Raw genomic sequence first — 13,250 nt, 5'->3', positions numbered from 1 at the left:
AGAAGCCTGGTGGGCTACAGTCCACAGGGTTGCACAGAGTCAGACACGACTGAAGGGACTTAGCATGCATGCATGCATACCATGTCCATGCACCTATGATCACCTAATCTATGACAAAGGAGGCAAGAATATACAATGGAGAAGATAGTCTCTTCAATAAGTGGTGCTGAGAAAACTGGACAGCTACATGTGAAAGAATATTTTTTTGGATCTGTCTCCCAAGGCAAAGGAAACAAAAACAAAAATAAATAAATGGAGCCTCATTAAACCTAAAAGCATAAAATCACTTATATGTAGAATCTAAAACATAAAATAAACCCATGAATATAACAAAAAAAAGAAACATACTCACAGATACAGAAAACAAACTAGTGGTTACCCCTGGGAAGCGTGAACAGGGAAGGGTCATGATAGGAGTAGAGGATTAAGAGGTAGAAACTGAAATATGAAATATATGTTACAAGGATATATTGTACAGCACAGGAAATACAGCCAATGTTTTATAATAACTATAAATGGAGTATAATCTATAAAATTTTGAAACAATATGCTGTACATCTATAAAAGAATATTGTTTATAGCTACAGTCTTAAGTGTTAAAAGTACAACGGCATACATAAGAAAGATGAACACTGAATTCAGGGTCCTGGGCCACTGTTGAGACTCATCCACACTGTATGCCAGGGAACTGGATTCCAGGGAGAGGCATTACAGACCAAAAGGGAGGAAGAAGAATCCAGGGGCTTCCATTGTACCTATAATGTCTAATTTCTCAAAAAGAAGTAAATAAACAGAAATGAAGGAAGCAAAGCAGAATGTAAAGATTTACTAGAACTGGGTGGTGGGCACATAGGTGTCTATGAGGTTTTTCTCTGCATCCTTGCAATTTGTCAAAACAAAACATGAATGGGCACGGAGGAGGCAATCACTCAGCAGCACAGTTGCTAAAAACAGAGCCAAACTGTGAGCCACACAGAACGAAAGAGCAACAGTGAGATGGGGAGCACCCATCCTTGATTGAATTAATTACAAGAGATATTTTCCCTTGATATTCTTCCAGGAACTTTGTCCATTTTATTCTTCCTATGCATACTACACTCCTACAGACCTCCCCTTACTTCCCAGAGGAACCCAGATGTTTCCAGCTTTGGTGTTCCCAAGACCTCCCTCCTTTTGGCCTCATCCTTCCTTTCAATTGTTAGAAAAAAAGTACTTTGAGCCTCCATTCCAAGTACTGCTAGCAGTCCCTTGGTCCTTCCCACAGCTAATACTTATCTCACTCTTAATTACGTGTCTGGTGGTGGTCCAAACATTTCACAACCATTGTCTCATTTAATCTGTGAATACAGCAAGCTTAAAATAAGCATCTATTGAAAATAATATACACTAAGAGTGGCACAGAAGTTCTTTTTGTTCCCACTTTCAAGATGAGGAAACTGAGGCTAAAGAGGTTAGTTGAATCCCTCAAGGCCACACTGTTAATAAGTAGCGGTGGTCCCCACTTGGCCTAATCTCAGAACTCTGAGATTTTATTTCCACTAAGCTCTTGATCTCAGGAACATCTTGCCTTCTCTGGTCATTTTTTTCTTTTTCCCATGTAGATCTAATTAAAGCGTTCAGCTCTTTTTCCATTCATCTCCCCTAAACACCACTATCAAAGGATCTTACATGTAGAAGAAGCCTTTTGAAAGGAGGGCAGCACATTACTGAAATATAATAAACAACTTAAAACTGAATATTACACACGCCTGTCCACTCCCATTTTGATATCGAATTGTCCAACTTCCTTCCTCATGTTTCCTACTGTCCTGTCTTACTTCTCCTTGCTCTTCCCTATCCCTTCTCTCAGTATTTGCATCTTCCTTTTGCCTTACATCATCATCTGATTACTATTTTTTAAAGTCAACCTTTAGGATAATGATAAACTGAATCCTTCCTTTGTCTTATTCTCCTCTTTCCAACAATGCCCAGGGCTGGAGTGAGAGATATGGAGTTCACCATTCAAACTCAAATATGCCATCAAGACACTTTCCAAAACAAAGAAGCATCTCCCTGGATGTGAATAATGCCCTTTCTTGTGATGTAAAAATGTCCATAGTTGGTTCTTGTTTAAAATAGAAAGATTTTCTTTATCTTCTCACCACACTGATGCCTCTGAGATTTATTACCCTGTTTATTTCATATGATTTGCATCACTTGATTTTATATACCCCGTTTGAAAGTCTGACATTAAACAACAGTTTTCTCAAAATAAAGCAGATGCCTTAAAACCACTGAACCAGCTGCCTGACTAGTGTTATAGCTTGAATTCTGTGCCCCACCCCCCACAATTCATATGCTGAAGTCTCAACACTTAGTACCTCAGTATATAAGGTACTTATTTGGAGACAAGGTCTTTTATTAAAAATTTATTTTACTGAAATACAGTTGATTTACAATGTCATGTTAATTTCTACTGTACAGCAAAGTGATTCAGTCATACGCATATATACATTCTTTTTCATATTCTTTTCCATGATGGTTTATTACAGGATATTGAATATAGTTCTCTATGCTATAGAGTAGGACCTTGTTGTTTATCCATTCTCTATATAATGGTTTGTATCTTCTAGTCCCAAATTCCCAATCCAGCCCCCCTCACCCCCGACCCTTGGCAACCACAAGTCTGATCTCTGTGTCTGTTTCTGTTTTGTAAGTAAGTTCATTTGTGTCACAGTGTAGATTCCAAATGTAAGTGATATCATATAGCACTTGTCTTTCTGTTTATGACTTACTTCACTTAGTATGATAATCACTAGGTCTATCCACATTGCTGCAAACGGCAATATTTCATTCTTTTTAAAGGCTGAGTAGTATTCCATTGCATATATGTACCACATCTTTAACCATTCATCTGTCAATGGACACTTACTTTGTTTCCATATCTTGGCTATTATAAATACTGTTGCAATGAACATTGGGGTCCGTGTATCTTTTTGAATTATAGTTTTGTCCAGATATACACCCTGGACCCAGGAGTGGGATTGCTGAAACATATGGTAACTCTATTTTTAGTTTTTTGATGAACCTCCAAGCTGTTTTCCATAGTGACTATACTAATCTACATCCTTACCAACAGTTGAGGAGGGCTCCCTTTTGGAGACAGGGTCTTTATGGAGGTCATTAAGATGGGCTCTAATTCAATCTGACTGGTATCCTTATAAGAAAAGGAGATATTGGACACAGACACAGACAAAAGAAAGACAACATGAAGACACAGAGAAAAGATCACCTACAGGCCAAGAGAGAAACTTGGTAGAGATTGTTCTCACAGCTGTCGGAAGGAAATGACCCTGCCATCAACACCTTGATCTTAGCCTCCTAGCATCCTGAACTTGGAGATAATACATTTCTGTTCTTTAAGCCATCCAGTGTGTGGTACTTGGTGGCAGCCCTAGCAAACCAACACAACTACATAGTACAGATTCTTCAGTTTGGAATTCAGAGACATCCAAAATGTAGTCTCAACTGCTCTCTTCAATCTTCTCCTCCCCTGTAGTTCTGCAACCAAATGAAGCTCTACGCAAACTGTACTACTTGCTGTTTCTGCACTCAGCTCCACGCGTCCCCACATGTGCACCTTTGTTCTGGCTCTGTCCTTTTACTTAGGACAGTCTCTGCCTGTGACCACCTACCTTTCTTTAGGGTCCATCTCAAGGGCCACCTGCTTCATAATGACTGTCCTGAGTCATGCACTGAGATACCCTTTGAGATACAACCAGACAGATCTGGGCTTGAATCTAGCTCCACTGCTTACTAACTGTGTGGCCTTGACAAAACACAACTTCTCAAAGTTATCTATGGGCATGAAAAGATACCACTTCATAAGATAAGCACTGTGAGGATTAAGTGATTGCATGTAAGGCACTTAGCACAATGCTTGGCATAGAGAAAGCATTCTGGAAATGAAAGCTTTTTTTCCTTATTTTGTATTATCTGAATCCCAATGGCATTTTATGCAAAGCTCCTTTATGCTACTTACCCTCTTCTGTCTTATCTCATTTGTTAGTGGGGTTAATCAATTAAATCACTACTGACTTAAAACAGTCACTCACCATATCCTACAGAATCACAAGAGCTAGCGGTCTGTCAGTCCTTGCTCTAACTGAACTAGGTGAGGTCTCTACCCATGAGTAAAATTCAGCCTCAGGCTCCACACCTGCTGATGCCCTTTCATCAGTTCCTTTACCTGCCAACTCTGCAACCCTTTCTCTATTCCCCTATCCCAAGGGACCCCCAGACTTTTGTTTCTTGGAGGCTAACCAACAGGTTTTCACACCAGAGTCACTTTAATAAACTTTGTGTTATGATGTTTTGTCAGTTAAGAACTCCAGCATCAGACAGTCCTGGCCTTTATCCCCCATGCCACTGTTGTAAGTTCTGTGACTGGTCATTTTATTTGACCCCTTCCCCCAAGACTCACTTTACTTATGTATACAATTAAGATACTAATACTACTAGTTTAATAGTTTCTTCTGAGGACCAAAGGAAGTCATCTGGAGAAAAGGTGTTTGGTACTACTGAGCTCTCAATAAAAGATGTCATTATCATCACACCTCTTATAATTCTTAAAAGATTATAAACTCCCTGAGACAGGAAATATGTATACATAGTAGACTCTTTAAAAGTTTATCAAAGAAAATTTTGAATTTAGATGTAAACAAAACTGAAATGCTTATATCCACATTTATCTTGAAAGAGACCATGTTTCGGTCTAGATGAAATTAGAACAGAAAAGTACAATTTTTTAGATATGAATAAGTCTAAGCTACAATACTAGGTGGTTAACAAGTAAGAGTTGGCATTGTTCAAGGTCATTTTTTGCTATTCATGTGGAAGACTAATAAAATAATGAAAAGTACCAAATAAACAATTCACTGGCTTCTTTTTTTTTTTTTAATGCTTCACAAATTTGCATGTCATCCTTGCCAAGGGGCCATGCTATTCTTCTCTGTATCATTCCAATTTTAGTACGTGTGCTGCCGAAGCAAGCACTCGCTGGGTTCTTTTATTCAAGATTCATTTTCATAGCCAGGAGAAAATATGATCACTTGTAATTTTAAGTCTTTTCCAAGGGATCCATGGCCAGATGTGGTAACATGAATTAGCCTCCATTTTTAACGTCCTTTTTTGTTTTGTTTTGTTTTAAATATTTGGCATTGTGAATGCACCTACCCTCTCACAGGGCTTTAAGAGCAAACAAGTGTTTATGATATAATGGTACATACAACCTAGGGGAGAAACAGCCAGCCTGGTTGATCAGTAGGTAGCACAGGGTCTATGGGCTACAGTGTGAACATCCAAATCCTTGAGATACATTTTTTGACATTTTATAATTTTTAATTGGAGGATGATTGCTTTACAATATTGTGTTGGTTTCTGACATATATCAACACAAATAAGCCATTGGTATATTTATATCCCCTCCCTCCCACCCCCTACCCAATCCCACCCCTCTAGGATGTCACAGAGCACTGTATACCTTTGAGATATGTTTTTAAACACTGGTAAGAAAAAGAAAAATGGCAACAACAAAATGTCATTTCTGTACTCCAAGCAAAGTCTTTCTAGTAATTAATTGGTGGAGATGCCAATGTTCCTTTAAAGCAGACTCCCCCTTTGTTCTGGGGGGAAAAAAACCCAATTGGACCCTTTAAGTAGACATTAAACAAAGACTGTCTTCTGAAATGGAGATGAGAATCTGATTTCCTCATTTAGGGGTGGTGATGTTAAAGGTACCCTCTATTAGAAGCAGGCTACATCTCTGTGGACCAGGATACTTTGGGAGAAAATGTGTTTCTGGAGGAAGAGGGAGAGGTGACACAATTCCAGTTCCCTGCCTGGTTCTCTGAACTCATTTTTGGTCTTCTGCTTAGAGGAGCGAGTCAGAAGTCTACTGCAACTCTTTTCAGAAAAGATTTTATAAGATTCTATGCTTAAGACCCAGATGACAAAATGTAAGAGAGTTGAGGAAAGGACAGTTCTCTTGGCCTTTTCATTTGTTGATTCATTCATTCAAAAAATATTTATTGAGGGACTTACCTGGTGGTCCAGTGGTTAAGACTTCACCTTCCAGTGCAGGGGGTGCGGGTTCAATCCCTGGTCAGGGAACTAAGATCCCACATGCCTCAAAGCCAAAAAACCAAAACATAAAATAGAAACAACGGTGTAACAAATTCAATAAAGACTTTTAAAATGTTCTACATCAAAAAACAATCTTCAAAACAACATTTATTGAAAGCCTGCTTTGCATTGCACTCTGTGCTACATGCTGGAAGAGAGAGTGGTGAACCAGACACTCTCAGTGCCTCTCTTCACATCTCTTGCATTCTACTTTTGTATTATTCATCACTGCTGCCTAACAAATTACCTCAAAACTTAGTGGTTTCTCCATTGCTGCCCTGAAAATTAATTCATCAGTACCATCTTTCTAGATTCCATGTATATGCATCAGTATATGATATTTATATTTCTCTTTCTGACTTACTTCACTCTGTATAATAGGCTCTAGGTTCATCTACCTCATTAGAACTGACTCAAATGCTTTCCTTTTTATGGCTGAGTAGTATTCCATCGTATATATGGTTACCACAGCTTCTTTATCCATTCACCTGTCGATGTACATCTAGGTTGCTTCCATGTTCTAGCTATTATAAATAGTGCTGCAATGAACATTGGGGAGTAACAGACATAAATAACAGGCTTATGGACACAGGGAAAGGGGAGGAGGGAGAGGGTGAGATGTACGGAAACAGTAACATGGAAACTTACAATACCATGTGTAAAACAGATAGCCAATGGGGATTTGCTGTATGACTCAGGGAACTCAAACATGGGCTCTGTGACAATCTAGAAGGGTGGGATGGGGAGGGAGATGGGAGGGAGGTTCGTGAGGGAGGGGACATGGGTGTACCTATGGCTGATTCTTGTTGATATATGACAGAAAACCACAAAATTCTATAAAGCAATTATCTTTCAATTAAAAAATTTTTTTTAATTTACAAAACTGAAAAAAAAACAGTGGTTTAAAACAACGAACATTTATTATCTCATAGTTTGTGTGGATCAGAAATCTGATTGTGGCTTAGCTGGATGTCTCTGTCTCGGGTCTCACCCGAAGCTGTAGCCAGGCTGTCAGCCAGGGCTGCAGTCACCTTAAGGCTTGACTAGGGAAGGATCGACTTCCAAGCTCTCTCGCATGGCTACTGGCAAGGTTTTAGATACTCCTTGGCTGATGGCCAGAGACAACAGGCCCTTGCCACATAGATCTCTCCATAGGGCAACTCAGAAGTCGGCAGCTGGCTTCCCCCAGAGGGAGGGCTGAGGCAGGAAGGAAGTCATGGTCTTTTTGTAACCTAATCTCAAAAGTTACATCCATCACTTTTGTGACATTCTGCTCATCAGAAGCAAGTCATTAGGTTGAGCCATATGCAATGGTAGGTAGTCACAAAAGGGCACTAATACCTGGAAGCTGGGATCATTGGGAGCCATCTCAGAGACAGCCAATCATAGGTAGGGTCTATCCCCATATCACTGACCTTTGTGAGGGAATCGTTCCTCCTTTTATCTCCAGATTGCTTTTTCTGGTATAACAGAGGAAATCTATTTGGGGGGTGGGGTGGGCAGGTATCATTCATTATCATTCTTTCATTATCAGAATCTATTCAATACCTGAAAACATGCTGATTAAGAAATTTTATAAAAGCAGGAGCCTACAGTACATTTTTAAAAGAAATAAAATGTCCCCAGCCCTGCCAGTAATTCCAATCAATTTCCACAAATATCACTAAAGCACTCTTAGATATATATCTATATAACCATCCACCAAAGATTTCAACATAATAAAAAGCATGTAAAACAGTAATTACAGGACTTCCCTGGTGGTCCAGTGGTTAAGAATCCTTCTGTCATTGCAAAGGACACAGGTTCAACCCCTGGGCCGGGAAGATTCTACATGCCACAAGACAGCTAAGCCCACACACTCTAGAGCCCTTGTCCACAGCAAGAGAAGCCACCATAAGGAGAAGCCCAAGTGCCGCAATAGAGAGTAGCCCCTGCTTACACAACTAAAGAAAAGCCTGCAGCAACAAAGACCCAGCACAGACAAAAAGGTACTTAAAAAATTAAAGTATTTAAAACATAAAACAATTACTGAATAACTTAACCCTTAAGGACCTCATTAGTGGATATGTTTGCATGTAATACACAATGAAACTATACAATATCACATGCAATTATTTTCCTTCTATACAGCAGCAGTTACATACATCAATGTAAACAATATATTAAAGATTTGTAATTGTTACAATGACATTTAGAAGAATAAAAATAAATCTAGCAGTAAAGGTTTTTAATGTTGCCACATATGGGTCTCTTACAGCAGGTGTAAGAAACACATAGCAAAATTTGGTTGTAATGTTTTCCTGTCAATCTAACAACTATTTGGATAGTGAGAGTGAGAACTACCTATATTTATTTTGTGCTTACCACATTTCTAGTATCTATAACTAGTGCTAATTGACTTTCAGTTCATTCTCTTATAGTTTACAGACAGAAATCAAAGTTATCAGTAAATAATGATCACTTTTGTATTCACTTGGTTCAACAACTAGATGGCTTATTCTGACTCTTGGCTTATAACACTGACTAGAATGTAAGCCATGTTAAACTTAGCTTTCTTGTAAAAATAAAAACACACCATAATTTTGGATGGAAAGCCTAACTATAATAAAAATGGTAATTCTCTTCAAATGAATATATAAATTCAAAGCAATTACAAGTAGAATCCCATAAATTTTTGTACTACTTCGTTTTATAACAGAGTACATGAACTTAAGGCTTCCCTGGTGGCTCAGACGGTAAAGAATCTGCCTGAAATGCAGGAAATCTAGGTTCAGTCTCTGGGTTGGGGAGATCCCCTGGAGGAGGGTATGGCTACCCACTCCAGTATTCTTGCCTGGAGAATTCCATGGACAGACGAGCCTGGCGGGCTACAGTCCATGGAATCTCAAAGAGCCGGACACGACTGAGCAACTAACACACACACACACACACACACACACACATGAGCTTTAGATAGAAAAACAAAAATCTAAGTCTAAACTAATAAAGTTATAAAAAATAGTATGTGAATCTGCATATGCCAAATTTAAATATATCTTGAAGCCACTATAAAGAAAATAGTATGATATCAACATACAAATAGACAAATATTAGGTCAGTGGAACTATTACAGAGACGTTGATATGTGACAAAAGTGGTAATTCAATTCAGTATGAAAGGGGCAATTTATTTAACAAAAAGTCTGGTACAATTGGTTACCCATCTACAAGAAAATTAATTTTATCTCTCTACAATACCCCACTGTTAAGGGTAAATTTATTTAAACTTAAAAACATAAGTTTCAATAATAAAACAAGAAAAATCCCAAGAATTTTTAGACAAATATATGTGTAACTTAGTGGTTTTGAGATCTTTTATTTGAGCTAGAACACCCAGAAACTACAAAGGAAAACTTAAACATATTGACAATGTAATTTTCTTTTTAAACATTTCTATAGAAAAATTCCATAAACAAATTCAAAAGACAGATGATCCGTTGAGAAATACAACTTACAAATACATTTGCCAGATAAAAGGTTAAAATGTATAATACTCAACTAGCTCCTTCAAACTGATAAGACAAAAATACACGGTAGGAAAATGAAGAATATGAAGCGCAAATCCAAATGGTCTTTTTTTAAAATTTAAATTTATTTATTTTAATTAGAGGCTAATTACTTTACAATATTGTATTGGTTTTGCAAGACACCAAATGGTCTTTAACAACAGCAGTTTGAGAATATGTAAATTTAAAAAAATTCTTAAGTTCTTTCTCACCCATTAGATTGGCCAATATTTAAGTACTCACAACTATTCTTGGCAGGATGGGAAGGAAGCATTCATCACACTGCTTACAGTACTGTGACTGTTCATAGTTTTTTGGGAAAGCAATTTAGGAATATATATAAAAATGAAAACCACGCATACCTTTGGTTCCAACAATTCCACTGGTGTGAATGTATCTCAAAGAAATAAAAATAACAGTATAAGGAGATTTACACAATTCCATGAAGAGATGGTAGGATGGCATCACCGACTCGATGGACATGAGTTTGAGCAAGCTCCGGGAGTTGATGATGGACAGGGAAGCCTGGCATGCTGCAGTCCACAGGTCGCAAAGAGTCGGACACGACTGAGCGACTGAACTGAAGTGACTGACACAAATCCATACACAAGGATGTTTACAGCAACATTGCTCCTATCATGGCAAAAAGCTAGTAGCAAGAAGAATGCCCTGTAACAGAGAAATAAGTAAATAAATTATATATCCATACCATGGAATACTGTGCAGACATTCAGAGGAATTAACTAGATCTGTTCCAGTAAACTTGGAGATTCCACCGTTGAATAAGAAAAGCAAGACGCTTCTTCAAAAATGAATAATGGTTTTTAAACCCCTATATGTATACATGAGTATTTATTTTTAACATAGCTATAACGACCTGAAGAAGGAGATGAAGGATATATACATCCTTTTGTTAGCACTGGTTATGCAATGGAGGGTGACATGCAAATGACCAAAATTGTATTTGTATGTAAATACATACAAGAGATGAATGAAAGGATGGTAACCAACATATAAAGCTGGTTACCTCAGGGTGGTGAGATTTCAAGTGATGTTTTACTTTTATTTCTTGTATTTTTCTGTACTTTATTTTTGCACTTTGAATAATAAACATGTTAGTTATCTAATCAGAAAAAGAATAAATCTATTTTCTAAAAGACAATTGGGAAGAAAAAAGTAGTGTTCAATTTTGAACAGCTATGCAGGAATAGATTTGAAACCAGTTAGAAACAGAGAATAATAGGAGAGGATACAGTTTAAAGTTATTGTAGATAAGGGACTGAGAGGACTTGACAATCTGGAGGTCCATACGTGTGCACACACACACCACTTTAAAGCTTTTAACCAGTGGGAGTTTTTTCAGCTTTATTGAGGTATAACCAACAAAAAATTGTATGCATTTAAGGTGTACAACTTCATGTTTGATATATATATACATATATATAGTGAAATGATGACCACAATCAACTAATAACACAACTGTCATTCTACAGTTAAACAATAGTCACCACGCTGTACGTTAAATCTCTAGAACTCATTCATCTTACATTACTGAAACTTTGTATTCTTTGGCCAAGATCACCCCATGGAGAGATGTAGGGAAATTCTTTAGCTGCGTGCTCTATGCTGCTGTTGTTGGTAGCCATGAGGTTTCTGTCTCCTAATATTTGCTAAGTTTTTTCACATCAGCAAAGTAGGCAGGGTTCTGTCATTTTTCTCTTCACTAACAACCTCTTCAGTCATGAGTCAAACATTTCATCTGCTCAAAGGAGAAAGGGGGGAAGAATTTTTGTTTTTGTTAAGAGAGGTGGGGAATTACAGTAGACATTGCTTTTAGGTAATTTTTGTCAGTTAAGCTACTATATAAATTCTAATGAGTTAGTACTCACATATACATCTCTGGTGGCTCAGATGGTAAAGAATCCTGCAATGTGGGGGACTTGGGTTTGTTCCCTGGGTTGGGAAGATTCCCCTGGAGGAGGGCATGGCAACCCACTCCAGTACTTTTGCCTGGAGAATCCCCATGGACAGAGGAGCCTGGAGGGTTACAGTCCATCGGGTCACAAAGAGTTGAACATGACTGAGTGACTAAGCCCAGCACACATGCATATATGCATGCATGCAGGTTTATAGATAAATGTTGTTTCTGTCCTCTATACAGATATATATTCAAATAAACAAATAAATATCTGTATAAATAAATAAATATTTATTTAGGCACCCAAGACAGCCGTGTCATGGTGGAGAAGTCTGACAGAATGTGGTCCACTGGTGAAGGAAATGGCAAACCACTTCAGTATTCTTGCCTTGAGAACCCCATGAACAGTATGAAAAGGCAAAAAGATAGGACACTGAAAGATTAACTCACCAGGTCGGTAGGTGCCCAAAATGCTACTGGAGATTAGTGGAGTAATAACTCCAGAAAGAATGAAGGGATGGAGCCAAAGCAAAAACAACACCCAGTTGTGAATGGGACTGGTGATGGAAGCAGGGTTCAATGCTGTAAAGAGCAATATTGCATAGGAACCTGGAATGTTATGTCCATGAATCAAGGCAAATTGGAAGTGGTCAAACAGGAGATGACAAGAGTAAACATCGACATTCTAGGAATCAGTGAACTAAGATGGACTGGAATGGGTGAATTTAACTCAGATGACCATAATATCTATGACTGTGGGCAGGAATCCCTTAGAAGAAATGGAGTAGCCATCACAGTCAACAAAAGAGTCTGAAATGCAGTACTTGGATGCAATCTCAAAAATTATAGAATGATCTCTGTTTGTTTCCAAGGCAAACCATTCAATATCATAGTAATCTAAGTCTATGCCCCTTCCATTAACTCTGAAGAAGCTGAAGTTGAACAGTTCTATGAAGACCTACAAGATCTTCTAGAACTAACACCCAAAAAAGATGGCCTTTTCATTATAGGGGACTGGAATGCAAAGTAGGAAGTCAAGAAACACCTGGATTTGGCCTTGAAGTACAGAATGAAGCAGGGCAAAGGCTAATAGAGTTCTGCCAAGAGAACACACTGGTCAGAGCAAACACCCTCTTCCAACAACACAAGAGAAGACTCTACACATGGACATCACCAGATGGTCGACACCGAAATCAGATTGATTATATTCTTTGCAGCCCAAGATGGAGAAGCTCTATACAGTCAGCAAAAACAAGACCGGGAGCTGACTGTGGCTCAGATCATGAACTCCTTTTTGCCAAATTCAGACTTAAATTGAAGAAAGTAGGGAAAACCACTAGACCATTCAGGTATGACCTAAATCAAATTCCTTATGATTATACAGTGGAAGTGAGAAATAGATTTAAGGGACTAGATCTGATAGACAGAATGCCTGATGAACTATGGACAGAGGTTTGTGACACTGTACACGAGACAGGAATCAAGACCATCTCCATGGAAAAGAAATGCAAAAAAGCAAAATGGCTGTCTGGGGAGGGCTTACATATAGCTGTGAAAAGAAGAGAAGCGAAAAGCAAAGTTGAAAAGGAAAGATATAAGCATCGGAGCAGAGTTCCAAAGAATAGA

The 13,250-nt window shown here is 38.2% G+C and overlaps 1 long non-coding RNA gene and 1 other non-coding gene across 2 annotated transcripts in view; both read right to left on the bottom strand.

The window, feature by feature from the left end:
- Positions 1 to 4,927: 4,927 nt before the first annotated feature.
- On the bottom strand, positions 4,928 to 5,034 carry LOC147341583 (U6 spliceosomal RNA). Its single transcript, XR_015160040.1, has one exon. It is a non-coding gene; the product is annotated as a U6 spliceosomal RNA (small nuclear RNA).
- Positions 5,035 to 9,490: 4,456 nt separating this feature from the next.
- The window catches only part of LOC147341582 (uncharacterized), a 56,568-nt gene continuing 52,808 nt past the window's right edge, over positions 9,491 to 13,250 (bottom strand). The window contains exon 2 of the long non-coding RNA XR_015159147.1: positions 9,491 to 10,375. This is a non-coding gene — a long non-coding RNA (uncharacterized LOC147341582). The remainder of the gene's footprint in view (positions 10,376 to 13,250) is intronic.

The sequence above is a fragment of the Bos grunniens genome, chromosome X (genome assembly GCF_055505025.1).
Source record: "Bos grunniens cultivar Pamir isolate PY7600 chromosome X, Bosgru_T2T1.0, whole genome shotgun sequence".
NCBI classification, from domain to species: Eukaryota; Metazoa; Chordata; class Mammalia; order Artiodactyla; family Bovidae; genus Bos; species Bos grunniens.
The sequence above is the reverse complement of the archived record's forward strand: the minus strand, read 5'-3'. Positions and strand labels throughout refer to the sequence as shown.